Source organism: Accipiter gentilis, chromosome 15 (assembly GCF_929443795.1).
Source record: "Accipiter gentilis chromosome 15, bAccGen1.1, whole genome shotgun sequence".
NCBI classification, from domain to species: Eukaryota; Metazoa; Chordata; class Aves; order Accipitriformes; family Accipitridae; genus Astur; species Astur gentilis.
This window is the reverse complement of record NC_064894.1, coordinates 19,378,202-19,394,343: the sequence shown is the minus strand read 5'-3', so window position 1 is coordinate 19,394,343 and position 16,142 is coordinate 19,378,202. Positions and strand designations below refer to the sequence as shown.

General features: G+C 38.1%; 1 long non-coding RNA gene across 1 annotated transcript; it reads right to left on the bottom strand.

The window, feature by feature from the left end:
* Positions 1-1,361: 1,361 nt before the first annotated feature.
* On the bottom strand, positions 1,362-9,756 carry LOC126046216 (uncharacterized). Its single transcript, XR_007508262.1, has 3 exons — positions 9,683-9,756; positions 3,650-4,668; positions 1,362-3,175 (listed from the first exon to the last, which is right to left on the bottom strand). It is a non-coding gene; the product is annotated as an uncharacterized LOC126046216 (long non-coding RNA).
* Between the last annotated feature and the right edge of the window lie 6,386 nt (positions 9,757-16,142).

Sequence of the window (16,142 nt, the reverse complement as noted above, 5' to 3'; positions counted from 1 at the left end):
CATGTCATTAAGGGTAAGTTGTTCCCTCTTTGCTGTCTTATAGACAACTTATTCTCCAAGTTCTGGGAGTGTTTCTGACTATAAATCCTGGCTGGAGGTGCCAGCTGCTTCCACTCAGCCTTGAATTAAACACTTCTGCCGTGGATTAGGACAGAGCTTAAGATACACTCTCACAATTACATTATTTTATTAGTCAGCTCAGCTGTTTTTCAGCATGCTCACTATTGCAAAGCCAGCACTGAAGTGATCGTCTCTCTCCATGGTATATCGGCCTTGAGTACCTGTTCTGGGGTCACAGATTCTGCTTTGGGAGCATTGCATCTAGCAGTTAGCTGACACAAGGCAAGGTGATGTGGTGCCAAGTACTTGCAGAAGCTTTCTTACAAGAAAGTTATGTACGTGGGAGTTGAAGAGGGGAAACTAGTAGTTTTGAAACATGAAAGGAGTTGGATTCTGCTGCTGTTCAAAGTCCTGCTTCATGCCACAGTTGTGGAGCTGGGCCACTGTTGTGTGACATATCTTTATGCTTGTTCAGCCACTGAACAAGAAATAAAGCAAAAAATATGTGACATGATAACAGACAATTGAGTGTATGGTTCATATAATAAAATAAATAGCACAAACTTTAGAATAAACTTGTAAATTCAGAAAGTAAATTAAATAACAGAAAAAAATGATTACTCTCTGACCAATTCTATTCACTTTCCACCCTATCAAAATAAATGCTAATTGCACAGTAGATATTATCAACATAAATCATAATTTCACATAATGCTTAAGTCCATGTTAGATCATGAGCAGTTCCATTGACTTGCTATGGATGCGAGATAATAGCTACCATTTTTAAAGTAGTTTATTTACATTTTTATCATTGCATATACTCTAAGCCGGTTATTTTACTTGCAGTGATGAAGCAGAATATGATGCAGAAAAATGACAGTATGCAAAGTGACTTGAAAGAATAAGGGGTGTTTTTTTCTTCACATACACTATCTGGCTTTAGAGGGCCAGGTGTGCGCTCAAGGAGGATATATATATGGTGGGCTGGGGCAGAGCAAGTGGCAAATATGTCCTGCAGTATGAATGGCAGAGCCAGTCATTTATCATTGTAAATAGGGAGGTACATTTCTAATAAAGGATTTTTATTTGTCATGTTTATCCAACTTTTAGAATATTTATCTTACCAGGAGGTAGATACAGTTGACTAGTAAGTCTCATTTATTAAAGTGTATGGTGAAGTGGCTATTGACAAGATTATAGAACTGTCCTATGAAGCATCATTTAATAATAAAAAATGATTAGAAGAGATTGTTATGACAACCTTAAAAAGATGCAGAGATTAAATGAGGTCATACACAAAGTGAAACCAGATCAAAATTTATGAATATATCAATGTTCTCATCTGTGCTCTTATCTTTATTTATTGGTCTTAATATATGTTTGGAATGTTTACTGTAGCACAATATATTTCTTACTCTGTGGAGATCTATGAAAGCTATTCCTCCCCTTATCGCTTTTCCAATTTATTCCAAAGAAGTACCGATTCAAAGATAGATAAGTCAGATTCATGTCCGTATCAGAATGAGGGCTCTGTTTTCAAAACAGTTTGATGCCCACCGAGATATATTTTGGGCACTTAGATCTATCTGGGTTAATGATCCTCCAGGGACCTCAGGTGAGTGACGTAACTCCTCCTGACTTCAGCACTGTATGGCAGAAACTTAGGAGCTGAGGAGCACTGTTTCCCCTATCTTTTATTGGAGAAAACCTAACTCTATTAAACATCATGACAGAATCTTAATCATGAACTAAAATTAAAATTTTGAATAATATGGAAAAATTTAGCTTAGAGGCAATGGCTCTGTCTCACTGACAGTCCATAAAATATTACTAAGAGATTAATGTATAACCTCCTTACCTAAGATTGTTGATATTTAAAAAAAAAATTATGATTGTAAATAATAAGATTTTCTTTGTTTATCACAAATGTAATAATGAAATATCCTGTTGTTTTCTCCTTGGTAGGTATTAGTTTCATGAAACGTGAAATGGTAAATAACCACAAAAAAAATCCCTATCTAGAAGTGGACAGCAGAGAATGACCTTATCAAATATGTGGAAATTGACCTTATCAAGCATGTTAAGCATTCTGCCATTATGCTGAGAGGCTTTTCTCCATTAGCTGTTGTAGTCATTTAACATTTCATTTTGCTGTGGTGTTGTAGTGGTCATGGTGACAACCTATGAGGGTTCCCCGACCAGCAGGTGTGCAAAAATTGGGACCGTGGGGTTTTCAGGGTTCCATAATACACAAGGATACAGAGGTCTGGGTTTCTGAGAATTTCGTTATTACAAATCACTACAAAGCTACTATTAATAAAACCAAATATATAGTATATATGTACAAGTCACTACAAAATTACCACTAGGAGAGCAAACATACGTATATTACAAGAGTAAAGCAATGTATGTTGTAAGTTATTACTGAATTCCAACTACTGAAGCAAATATATACTTAGGAAACTTTACCTGTGTGTATGCACCTATAAATATATTATACAAGGTGCTACTGCTACAACAGTCACCAAGCTGCTCCAGCTGACGAAGGAAAAACTCTCACTTCAAAGATGGTCTGTGTCATGGAGTGCGGAGTCAGCCAGGCATCCCCAGCAATGGTCTGGTCTGTCCAGGAGATCTTGTGCAGGCCAAGAACCAGAAAAATGTGCAGAGAAGCTCGCTTTGAGTAGGTAGGGAGTTACTTTTTGTACCTTTTTAGTGTAGATAAATAAGTGGGTGTAGGACATATGTTCCCAGAACAGTTGTTGCAGACTCCTGTTTTCCTGGAAGGTCAGTTTGGTATCACAGTTTCTTTGTCCTGCACCCATCAAGGTTTCTTTGTCCTGCCAGCTACTCCCCGTCATAGAGATTTTGGGTGAGCTTATCAGAGATGTCTTGGGACTCCATCTAAGGATATATTCTTCTTTGTAGTATGTTTACCAGGTTGCCTTTGTGACAGCTCCCATCCGGTATACAAGTAAAATTATTTAAATTCTCAAGCATCAATTCTATTTTTACTTTAGTGTCCCTGTCGTCTCAGAAATACGCTATGTATGTCCTCAGTTTTATGACATTTGCTTTTCTGTGCTTCCTGAATCAAGGTGCAAAAGACTTCTGCCTGTAGAAAAGCAGAGCAAATGAGCAGAACATTTCTGGGGAAAAAAAAATATCTTTTTTTTTTGTATAAAAGGATATACAACATGTAGCAGATTTTTAGTCTGAATTATGAAAGTACTTGATATTTTTTTCAGTGTCGCATAAAATTGATTCTAACTGCTTCATACCCTTTTCAGAGAATGGAAAAGAGTGAGATATTAAGTGAGTGTCCAAGGGCACTGAAATTTACATACAAACTCCTTTTTTTCTGGTCATTTGTTCATGTTCCTCTTTTTATTCTCCCTTCCTCCTCCAACTCCCATGTGTAATGCAGTGTTTGTGGCAGTCAGAAAAGATTTGCAAAAATACAGTTGTGTGTGTGTGTGTGCATGTTTGGTTTTCTTTCTTATTTTTTATTTATTTATTTATTTTTCTTTTTTTTTCTCCTGAAATGTTTTAGGTCAGTATTCAATGAAATGTGTATTAGTATACTTACCAGGTGTACTACAGGTGCCATTAAGCACCATAGGAGCATACCAGCATTTTCTAAAAGATAAGACCAGATGGTGAATTTAAAAAAAAAAAAAAAAAAGGTATTAAAAAATACAATTTTTTGAGCATTTTGCCAAGCTGTGAGTACACATTTGCATTCGTAATTCCAGTCTGTCAGGGGCTGTGCTTGCTTTCCCTTCCACAAAAAGCCATCTTGCAGGGACATCTTTTTTTCACTCTTCCTGTAGTCCAGCTAACTAGCCATGAAATACTTTGAAGAACAAGATGGGGGAAAGCTCTTCTTCAGTGCTGGGGAATCTATCAGGATAGATAACATAAAAATTTGTCCAGCTGACAGTTAGTGCAACTGGTTACCATTTAATTGTTCTTAATTTTGTGTGTTTGTGGTCCCACTCTCTTTGAGGGGGAGTATTATGTAGGGGATCACTTTTTATTCAGAAAATATACTTATCACCTTAAAGCTCCACGAAATATTGGACTTGGCAAACGTGTAGAAAGGGAGTGGAGACATCCTTATTTCAGTGCATGTGAGGAAAACGCTTCAGTATAAGGAAAGAATGAAATGCTAAGTACATATATAATCGCCATGTTTCCTTATGGTGGGATTTTGTTTCCACCAAAAGGAGAGGGTATTTCAGCAAGGAGACAAAAGTTAAGTCAGGAAGAGGTATTAATCACATTTACTCCCCCCTGTATTCCGTCTGATTTGCCTTTCTAATCCATACTGACTTTACGCTGCTTCTCCTCCTTGCCTGCGTTGTCAGTGCTTGCAAACCACCTGAGGAAGCACCGCTGCTCTGACACTTGAGGGTTTGGCTCACAAAGGACACAGTCCTGAGCAAGCGATATTCCTGCCTAATGCTCCGGTCACCCGAGAAATGAAAAAGAAGGAGGAGATACCGAGCTTTCTCTGGTAATGAAACGACAGGGTCTGTCTTTCTTCAGCTCTCTGCCGTGACATTGGAAGCTTGAACCTCAGCCAACCCAAAGACGTAAGTTTTCCTGAAAATGACAAGGAATGAATGTCAATTAACATGGCAAAATCATATCTGAAATGCTTTTTGCTGTATCACGTACGTTTTGTGTCTTCTTTCCCGCTAATAACAAGACTTATTGCAACCACAAGGCAATTTTATCTTTGTCTCCAGAATGCCCTGATCAATACCTCTTTGTTGGTACCTTTGTAGCAATCAGTATCATCCTTAATATAGAAAGGTAAAAAAACACAGCAGCAAATTTTCTACAATGTAACAGTAAAGGGTATTGATTGAAGCTACTTGGATTTTTGCCCCAAATAGTGGCTACAAAGTCTCAAATTGCCATTTTTCTTGTGCTTTTCTCAGCTCTGCTACACCTGCCTGCCTGCACCCAAACATCCACAAGTAGGAAAAGTAATAGAGCAGAAAAGCTTTCCAGACGGAACGACAGGAAGAGTGAGAAAGGTCAGCCCTTTCCCAGTCTACATTATTATTTAGCAATTAACTTGTAAGCTCCCTTCTCTATTCTTTTTAAAGAGAGTTAAATATTTTAGCAGGCTTTGGATTACTGAAAAAAAAAACCCCAAAAACAACAAAACCAACAAAACCCCCCAAACACCAACCCACAAAGCAAAAGGGAAAACAGCTTAATTGCTGGGTGCAAGTGCTGAATGGATCAAAACTCTTCTCTTCACCCTGTCCTGCAGACTTTTCAGATTTGTAGCTTTTCAAATGGGGAGTGTTAGAGGATGCATGTAGGAATGGTCTAGTAACAGGAGCTTCAAACCTGTTTCTATTGATTTATTTGGAAAAAAAGAACTCCAGGTTCACAAAGGATTGCTTTACAAGTCCTGCTATATTTATGTTATAACAACTAATATTAAGATGGTACAGGAATTGCTATTCATCAACCAACTGAAGTGATTGCAAGTGCTATACTAGTCCATTCATGTGGGCTTCTAAAGAAATACTAACGGTACCTGATGGAAGGATTCAAGCTGCAGATTTACACAGTGCTTGCACTGGGCTACGTGTATGTTGTAAAATAATGTGGCACAATTAGCTAGATCACAAAGTCAAGTCAGATACACCATGACACATTACAGCAACCAAGATCTCTCAACTGCTACATGCTTTTCAGCTGACTGTTTATTAATATATGCCTTCCTACATTTTCCTTCTGTCATCTTATAGCTCAGAGTCCTTGTAAAGCTGTGAATGTTAAGACATTATAAAAAATACAAACGTGAGAAACATAATTATAAGGAATAAATATATATGAGTAAACTCTTACAGAAAACATAAAATATCCTATAAACTACATAATAAATTTCTGAATCTCTACAGACATCTGGAATTTCATATTAAATTCTTAAGTATTGCTGAAAACTGTGAAAAGGATTTGGGGGTAAATTCTAGGTAAAACTATCTATATAAATTTCTGTAAAATCTCTGATGAGATTTTTCTGTAAAATCTCTGATAAGTGACATCATCACAGTTACTAACACTGTGGAGGGGAAGAACATCTGGTCAACATGGAAGAGAAATGAAAACTTTCATGAAACACCATTTTCATCTTGTGGTGGGTTGACCATGGCTGGATGCCAGGCACCCACCAAAGCCACTATATCATTCCCCTCTGCAACTGGTCAGGGGAGAGAAAATATAACAAGAGGCTCATGGGTCAAGATAAGGACAGGGAGAGATCACTCACCAATTACTATCACGGGTAAAACAGACGATGTAGGGAAAATAAGTTTAATTTATTATCAATCAAATCAGAGCAGGCTAATGAGAAATAAATGCAAATCTTAAAACATATTCCCCCACCCCTCCCTTCTTCCTGGGCACAGCTTCACTCCTGAATTCTCTACCTTCTCCCCCCCCAGCAGTGCAGGAGGATGAGGAATGGGGGTTGGGGTCAGTTCATCACACGTTGTCTCTGCTGCTCCTTCCTCCTTGGGGGCAGGACTTCTCACTCATCCCTGCTCCGGTGTGGGGTCCCTCCCATGGGAGACAGTCCTCTAGAAACTTCTCCAACACGAGTCCTTCCCCTGGGCTGAAATTCTTCACAAACTGCTCCAGCGTGGGTCCCCTCCACGGGCTGCAGTCCTTCAGGCCCAGACTGCTCAGTGTGGGTCCCCCACGGGGTCACAAGTCCTGCCAGAAAACCTGCTCCAGCGTGGGCTCCTCTCTCCACGGGGCCACAGGTCCTGCCAGGAGCCTGCTCCAGCGTGGGCTTCCCATGGGGTCACAGCCTCCTTCGGGCATCCCCCTTCTCCGGTGTGGGGTCCTCCAGGGGCTGCAGGTGGAGATCTGCTCCCCCGTGGAGCTCCCTGGGCTGCAGGGACACAGCCTGCCTCACCATGGTCTTCGTCACCACGGGCTGCAGGGGAATCTCTGCTCCGGCGCCTGGAGCATCTCCTGCCCTCCTTCTGCACTGACCTGGGGGGCTGCAGGGCTGGTGCTCTCACACGTTCTCACTCTTCTCTCCAGCTGTAATTTCTGTGCCTGCTGCAATTTTTTTTCTCTTCTTAAATCTGTTCTCCCAGAGGCACTACCACCGCCGCTGGTGGGCTTGGCCATGGCCAGCAACAGGTCTGTCTTGGAGCCGGCTGGCACTGGCTCTGTCAGACATGGGGGAAACTTCCAGCAGCTTCTCACAGAAGCTACCCCTGTAGTCACCCCTGCTACCAAAACCTTGCCACGCAAACCCAATACACATCTGCATGAAAAACTTTGCAGTATAAAAGGGACCACTATAATAATGCTCTTCTACATACAAGCGGTACCCACAGATATTTCTATATCGAGCAATTTCCATTGAAAACTGCAAGAAAATTTTGGTTTCTAAAACACTTAACTTAATCACTTTATCTGATTTCTTCAGTGCATGATCAATTTAATGGAATTTATACTTTAAAATTGCACCAGTGAGAAGCCACTTTGGTGTCCAGGGAAAAATGACATTGTCACTATGTCAGCAAAATAGATATATTTTTCATATCCTATGCTTCAATTCAAACTAACTATTTTGTGTGCATACAGGATAATTTATCAAGGCTGAATCCTTCTGTAAGGAAAATTCTGTGCAGGCAGATTCTCTACCTCATTTATATCACTTTCAATATCAGACAGCTTTCAGAATATAGGCAAATAAATTTATAATATCCTTACTATAAGCATTTATAATCATCTCATTTCATTCCATTGATGGTAATTGGCTGTTATTCCATACAAAGTCCAGTACATAATATTGTTCTCATCTATCCAAGTTCAAATCAAACAAAAATTTGTATAATGGTTATAATTTTTATATCATTCTAAAGGATTTTTATAAGGGTAGTTTTTAGTATAATTAGATACAAGAAACATTTTGAATTTCTAAGACATGACAGGCATTCAAATGTGCTGAAAAGTTCTGCTCTGAATACTCCTATCCCACCAAACTCTTGTGCATGCAATTTTATTGCTAGATTTTGTCTTGTATTTCTGAGTTTTGTTCTGAATAAAAAATAAAAAAGACTGGATTTTTTTTTGTTGCCTACTTTCATAAATAATCAAAACCTCAGAGCTCTGTTTTTCACTTGTTTTATTCCTTGTCTTTGTAATTTTGCAAACAGGGTATGCCTATTCATATCTTAGTAATTTGTATTTCTGTCTGTTTCTTTTTAAGATTGGATCTTACTTGTCTCCTAAAAAATTACCATTATAAAACCCACCAAATAAATGAATAGTGTATGATAACTTTTCTTTAGAAACTTTACTGGCATTGATATGGTATTCTATTATATTCTATAGCTTTTTTTTTTTTTTTGTCAGTCATTTGGTGGATCCAATATCTACAGCACCCCTTTTGTTCAATAGCACATTTCTATAAAGGTACTTTGATAACTTTGGCCATGAACCATTCTACCTCTGCTTTGCACAGAAGTTCTCTTTGAATTCTGTAGACCGTGGACCAGAAACTTGGCTTGCAAAAATTCATTAGAAGTGCAGGAAACTACTCATATTCAGCTAAATGTAGTAAAGTCAGTAGGAATCAAATACATAATTATGCTTAAATATGTGCTTGTCTGCTTTCCTGAATTAGCAATTTAAAGCTTACATTATTTTTAAGTTTTAGGGCTTTTGGGGGGGGGTCAAGAGTTGAATGGAAATATGTCACAGCTAGAACTATCAGGAAAAAATGGAAATCGCATGAACAAAGTATTGTGGGATCAATCTTAACTCTAGGTAAAAGAAAGACTTTTTCAGAATTATCAGTCTCATATTTTTCAAAACCACTAAATGCACAATAAAGAGATGACACATCAATGGCCTTTAATACAACCTGCTGTGCAAAAAAGTACACAGCATGATGCAGTAAGTTGCATTGTTGAATTCCCCTCCTTTCATTAATACTTATTTTATAAATTATGGGTACTAGGTTTTACAAGTAAGTGTGCAGTCTGGCTATTTGTGAATGGTTTCATTCAGTAAAAAATAATAGTGTACAAATGATGGCTAAACTGGTTGTTGATCACCAAATTATTGTAATGGAATCTATTTTTAAAAGTAATTCTAATGTATTCTTCTGTGCTGTTTATTTATGTTGCCTCTCCTATTCTCAGAACATATATTTATAATCATATTTTGTCAGTTGATTCAAGGTTAAAGACAATGGTGATTACCATAGAACATTTGATTTTACAAATAGAATGTGTATTATGTATATTGCTCTCTTTAAACATCTTTCTAAAGCAATTGGTGATAAACAGTGATGGGCATTACTATTTGTGACAAACCAGTATGTTTCTGTCTCCTTTGAAATATTCAATAGCCCACTTGTCACTTTGTGTGTGTGTGTGTGTGTGTGTGTGTGTGTGTGTGTGTGTGAAATACCAGATGTCCCTGAAAATCTTTTGGAATGAATCAGTATTCTACTAAATCTCCATTGTTAGAGGTTTTAAGTGAATTTTGAATACAAACCATGAAGAATTAGATAAACATATCCCACCACTGTTTATAAGAATTTTACATGGAATTTTCTACTCACCGTTTAAAACTTTCCATTTTGCTCTCCTGGGTTCCTTGAATATTAAAATACGTGGAGTAAATCAAATCACATCTAAAACAAGCATGAAAGAAAGCTTGAAGAGCATGAAGTATGCAAACATTATTGTCATTTGGCCATTATACTTCACAGGAAATAGACAATGTCAATCCTCATAAACCTGAATGTATTTTGTCTCCTTAATATCTAGTTTTTTCTAGAGCAAGAGGGAATGTATGGCTTTTATAAAGTGTTTTATGATACAGACGAGAACAACTGCATTTTGTTACACATGATGTTATGCCTTTCTGTGCAGCTTTGCCTATTTCCTTTATAATCCATCAGCCACACTTTTTCTATAACCTTTTGAAGTAAAACACAGAACATTAGCTAAAGAAATTACATTATATAAAAAGATGCTATCGGATGAAAACCCCCTGTTTTTAATTTACTTTATGTTGACACAGATTTCTATCTGCTATCACTTTTCCTTATCAGGCTGACGAAATAGAATTTCTGCAGTGGATATATAGAAAATTCACTGAATGGCTATCTGTCATAGTCAGAAAAGGTGCTATCTGTCATCAGTGTAGACTTTATTTACTTTTAAGTGTTTGCCCATACGCAGAATATCAGCCATAGTGTCCTTGTCCTTTTCATTGAAGAGTGTAGTTATCAGAAATGTGGGAACGAGTACTAAATAACATAACTTGCCTTTCTGCTCCCAGGTATTCTTTCGAGTACCCAATCTATACACTGAACTAAATCTCGAGAGTGGAAACAGTCCCAGGAAATATGAAGTATTTATTCAATAAGATAATAACGTAAGTATCCACTTTTAAGCACATCTGCAGCATTGTTGAGCTTGTACCATATCCAAAGAAAAGAGGGGCCATGCACTTCATCAACTTTACCTATTGCTCTTAAGTATTTTATCTCAGTATCCTAAATTCTTCTGTTACATGATATATTACATGTACAACTTCCCACAACATTTTTTTTAATTTTAACATGAGTTTTTCCACACTTAATTTAAGGACCTTATTTATGGTTAAAAAACACTACCTAGATAATTTTTTCTTCTCATGAATCTTAGAGGTTAAGATGTCATGGGCTGAAGTGAAAGAGTTCAGAATGCCTCAATAAAATTTCTTGTCATTGGTTTATAACTGTGTTCCCTTTGAAAGAAGAAAATGAAAGAGTAGATGTAATATGTATTACTGTAGAAAATATTCACAGTATAGTAAAGCACTGGATTCCCTTAAAATGAAGGTTAGGGTCTGTCGAGAAATACTGGTTAAAAATATATTTATTGAGCCTGCTTTGAGATGCCACTTGCAGTCCAAGATATAATGCACAGTTTCCATTTAGGTTTTTTTCCTATGGCACATTTAGACTCTGATCAGAGCCCTTTACATATGAAAATGTGGTCATATGAAGAAATCTAGTCCAAATGAAAAGACTTCCATGCTGGGTGTTCTCTGGCTATATATTTCTACTCTGTTGGACAAGTGTGGGTTTTGTTTTTTTTTTTTAAAAAAAAAACAAACCTCTACTCAAAAATTAGAGATTTAAAAATCTTGTATTCTTAATATAGTCTGCAGTCCAAGAGAAAATTATATTTTAGATTTTGAAAAGTATTAGAGTTTCACCTTCAATCCCAGACCTGGAGTGACTTCTCATTTTAAATGCTAAGAACATCCTAAGCATGAGCAGAGGTATTAAAAAGTAGTAAGCACATCAAGAGCCTCAGAAATTGAAGATTACCTTCATCATATCTTACATTTAAAACTGTCCAATGATGATGAAGAACAACTGTTATTTTAGAGAGCCCATTAACATGAAGGCAGCGATGAAGAAATCACTGTGCTAAGAATGCAGAAGAGAAAAAAAATGACAAGGAAGAAATGAAAAACGAAGGAAGAAAACCAACCTCTCTACCTCAAATACTGTAATGGCACAAATATTTGGTTTCCAAAAAGTGTTGGGGAATTTTAAATCAGCTAATATTTTAAATAATGCCCAACATGAGATTAAAGATGTACAGGTGACAAAAACAGTGTGCAAAGCACGCTTACACCCGAATAGGACTGTGCTACACATTAACCAGTAAGCAGCCAGGAGCAGATTACATGGATACTTTCTTGGTACTTGGTGTTTCTAGTTCCTGGAAGAATTCCTTTAATGTATCCTTGAGAAAGCTGCTGCTCTTTGGGGCATGCTGTTCCCTGCCACCCAAGAGGTTACTGCATTGGTCACAGCAGTGGCAAGTCTGCTGCAGTGGGAGCAGTTCCGCGTGGGAACCAGTGGCTCCCCCTTTAGTCAGGACCGAGGGCAATTCCCTTGGTTACATGAAAGAGCACAAGTGGCAGCTGCTTTTAAAAGGAAAAACTGCTGTATATAAATTAAGATGCACTGTTTGCCCTCAGCAAGGGCAAATCTGGAGGGTAGATTGCAAATATCCAAAGTACCATCGTGGCCTTATGCAGACTGATGGAGTACTGCCATTGGTTTCATTTTGCAAAGGTAAGGGCCAAGATTTCATTCTGCACGTGTACCGCAAGAAACATGCACTAATCTCTTGGATTACTATCTTTGTGAAGTAAAGTTACGCGTGAGTCTGAAAAGAAACAGACACATAAGGTAACATAAGGTAAAGTCCACCATACCCTGGAGTTGCTTGCACAGTGAAGGAAGGATTATTCTTTACAGATATGTGCCCCATAGTGTGCTTATTTGTTTATCAGGTTTTAACAAAGGGTTTTTTTCCCCTCCAAATGTAGCTGAACAAATAGCAGTACAGAAATGGTAAGGGAGAATGGTGCACTGAGATTAAAAAAACTACCATCCCACTTCACAAATGAAAGGGAAGATAATTAGAAGTAACATCACTGTCAAATAATTGCAGTGATCAGCCAGCTTGGCATGATTACTAACTCTTTTCTTTTTCCTAAGGAGAGAAAGAATTAATTGCAAAACAAAATTCGGAAAAGAAGAGTACCACAGTGTACCCTTTAGGAGGGAAGCTATTGCTCTGATTATTTTCTTTAGAATAGATTTTAAAACAAGAGAATTTCAAATTAAACATAAATGGATGCTGTGATTCTGACTGCCAATAAAAAATTAAGGGAGCTATCAAACTCTAGGAGCAGATTCTTAAAAAGATTATGAACTGAAACATCAAGGGGCTCTGTAGTGGCCTGAAAAAAAATTAGTAGAGTGATCTTGGGGTTTTTTCTAACGCATGAATAATAAGAGTAGTGGTACTCATTGTAAAATTGGACTCATCTGAGTTACAGTTTTTTTCTGGCCACTGTACATGCAGCACCATGGCATTCCAGGAGGTGTTGAGAGCTTTTTGTTCCGGGTTTGGAAAAGCCACAAGGATAACACAGTTTTGTTGGGATCCACCTGGATGATGGGAGACATCTATGAGCTGGTTCCTCAAAGCTCCTTTCCTGGGCCATGGGGGACTATCACTTCTGAATTGAAGTATTACAAAGTGAGTGACTATTAGAGATTAGATTAACCCATTTTTTTCAATAAGTATAAAAAGAGCTTAAAAAGACTATCTCAGGTACAGTTGTCCACAAAGTAAACATCTAAAGTTATGTGAAATGGCTTTTTCCATTACAACTTTGATAGCATCTGTTCAGCTTCTTCCATCTGTGTGCCCCTCCGTTCTTCTTGCAGAAGTTGGTCATTTGGTGCTATCTTGCCAAACACTTAACTTTGCTTTTGACACTCAGACCCTTTATTCAGAAATGAAGGTCTTGCACTGACTTATCAGCACGAAAGAAGTGGAGGAAAAATGAGAAAAGATAAGAGTAGAGAGCTGAAAACAGGAAAGAAAAAGAGAGGTAGTATTTCCTTTGTGCTGCCCACTACTTTTTCCTTTCTCTGCCCAAATAATTTACAGCTAACAAATGCTACAAGCAAAGTGATAATTGAATAAAGACACGTTATACAGCCATCATGGATGCTTTGCTTGATGCCATACCACTCGTTATTGATCATGCAACTCTCAGCTATACAGCTAGTCTTTGCTCAGGGAAATAGCCTAAGTTCTCTGAGTTTCTATAGCTTTGGTAGCTTTATGAGTATATGGGTATTCCTGGAGTGTTTGAATGACCAAACCACATCTCAGAATTGGTTTAGGTGGGCCATGTTTGGGGTGCATGTTGTCGCTACGTGCCTCCTCTGTAAATAGTCACAGTTCATTGACCATGAACATTTCTGTACATACTGAATTTACTAGTACTATGAGTCACTAGTATAACATTCATATCTGAAGAACCTGCTTGATCTCCAACATACCTTCAGGAAGAGGAGAAATCACTGAAGAAAATCCTATCCTATTCTCCAACTGAGCTTTTCTGTTGATCAGGCAGATATAAAAAATAATTTTTAAGTCATGGTGAAGTCAAGGAAACTTGCAAGTGTCCCCAGTAATTAAACAAGGGCAGACTGGGCATGTTAGTTGAGACCTTTCTACTAGCACAACCCCAGTAAATCTGGGGCTGATCAGTTTTTGTGGTTTAACCCCACCCAGCCACTCAGCCCCCCACAGCCGCTCCCTCACTCCTCCTTGGTGAGATGGGGGAATCAGAAGAATAAAAGTGGGAAAACCCTTGGGCTGAGATAAAAACAGTTTAATAGGTAAAGAAAAAAGCTGCACACACATGCTAAGCAAAACCAGGAATCCATTCCCCACTTCCACGGGCAGGCAGGTGTTCAGCCATCTCCAGGACAGCAGGGCTCCAGCACGCCTCACGGGGACTTGGGAAGACAAACGACATCGCTCTGAATGTGTGTCCCCCCCCCCCTTCCCTCTTCTTCCCCCAGCTTTTATTTCTGAGCATGACGTCCTACGGTCTGGAATACCCCTCGGGTCAGTGGGGGTCAGCTGTCCCGGCTGTGTCCCCTCCCAGCTCCTTGTGCCCCCCCAGCCTGCTCGCTGGTGGGGTGGGGGGAGAAGCAGCAAAGCCCTTGGCTCTGGGTAAGCCCTGCTCAGCAGGAATGAAAAGAGCCCTGTGTTATCAACACTGTTTTCAGCACAAATCCAAAACAGGGACCCATGCTAGCTATTATGGAAAAAATTATCTTTATGCCAGCCAAAACCAGCATATCAGTATTGCACGATTTTGGGGCCAGAAGAGAGGTGATGCTTGTTGGTTATTGTAATTGGTGGAAGGTTTTTTTTTGCATGGAGAGCTTGATATTTTAAAAGATTATCTCCTGGTATAATTTAGTTGATTTCTAATGCTATGAAAATATAAGCATGCCCTTTATAAAAATATAGGCTGTTTTGGTGCTTTTATCCCTATGCCAAACAAATAACAGTCACTTGGAATGTAAAGTGGTTGGGTTCAATTCTCAAATCTATCTGCTGAGAAGCTGAACCTACTTCTCTTGCTGCAAAATGCATGTCTCAGTCAGCAACCTGGACGTTTTTCTAGAGAGGAAGTGAGATACCATTTTCTCCTCCAATGAACATTTATGCTAAAAAATGTGATATTCAATAGAAAGTGCTAGCTAAAATAAAGGGATTGCTGGTGGATGCCCATTTAATATGTCAGAGAGCTATGTTCACTATCTTCATAAGAAATTGACCACCAAATGATACGTAAAAATCAAGAGAATTCATAGCTGAAAAAAATGTTTTATTTCTGATTAAAATTAATAGAGTGTATGCTTGAATCAATGTTTAATTTTATAAAGGGGTTGCCTTGGTTATATTTTTGTCATAATTGTCATGCATTAGACTCAGTTCACTTTGGTACACAAAGGGGGACACTGGCATAAAAGTCCTGTAAAAGTGGATAATCATGACCCTTGATTCCTCTCTTTTTAACTTGTTAACTCATTTCCCTGGTGTCTTTTGAACTTTGCATTTGCTTATTGACCAGTGGTACAGTGAATTTTGTCTCACAACAGAAAGATGTGTCTGAAAATTAAATCATACTCATATGCCACTGAAGTAAAGCCTTATTAAGCAAGGAAATAGAACAATAGTCCATAACGTTTAAGTGTTCTAGCTGATTCTATAACAACATTTTCTACAGCTGTTAAGGCTAATGTCTCTCTACTATCTCAGAACATTTTTATAGTATTGATTTTATTATTATTATTTTATGCTCAATAAACTTTTAGCATTTTTTTAACAATTACATGTGATTTTCGTGAACAATAGATAGTCTCCCAGGAAAAGGAGGCTTTAAACAACTCTGAATGTGCCGCATACCAGTGAGATATAGAGAGTCTATTATGTAGCTATTTCATTTCAGTGTGCACTAGGCAGAGAAAAGAGCATTTTGTTTGATTAATACCACGCAAGATCTTCTATCAAAATATTAATATCCTTTAAATAGATGTATCCACTTTGTAAATGACATATCATCAACTTTCTCTATTGCCATCATTGCAATATTTATCTGTTTCTCTGGTAATAGTAGCTATAACT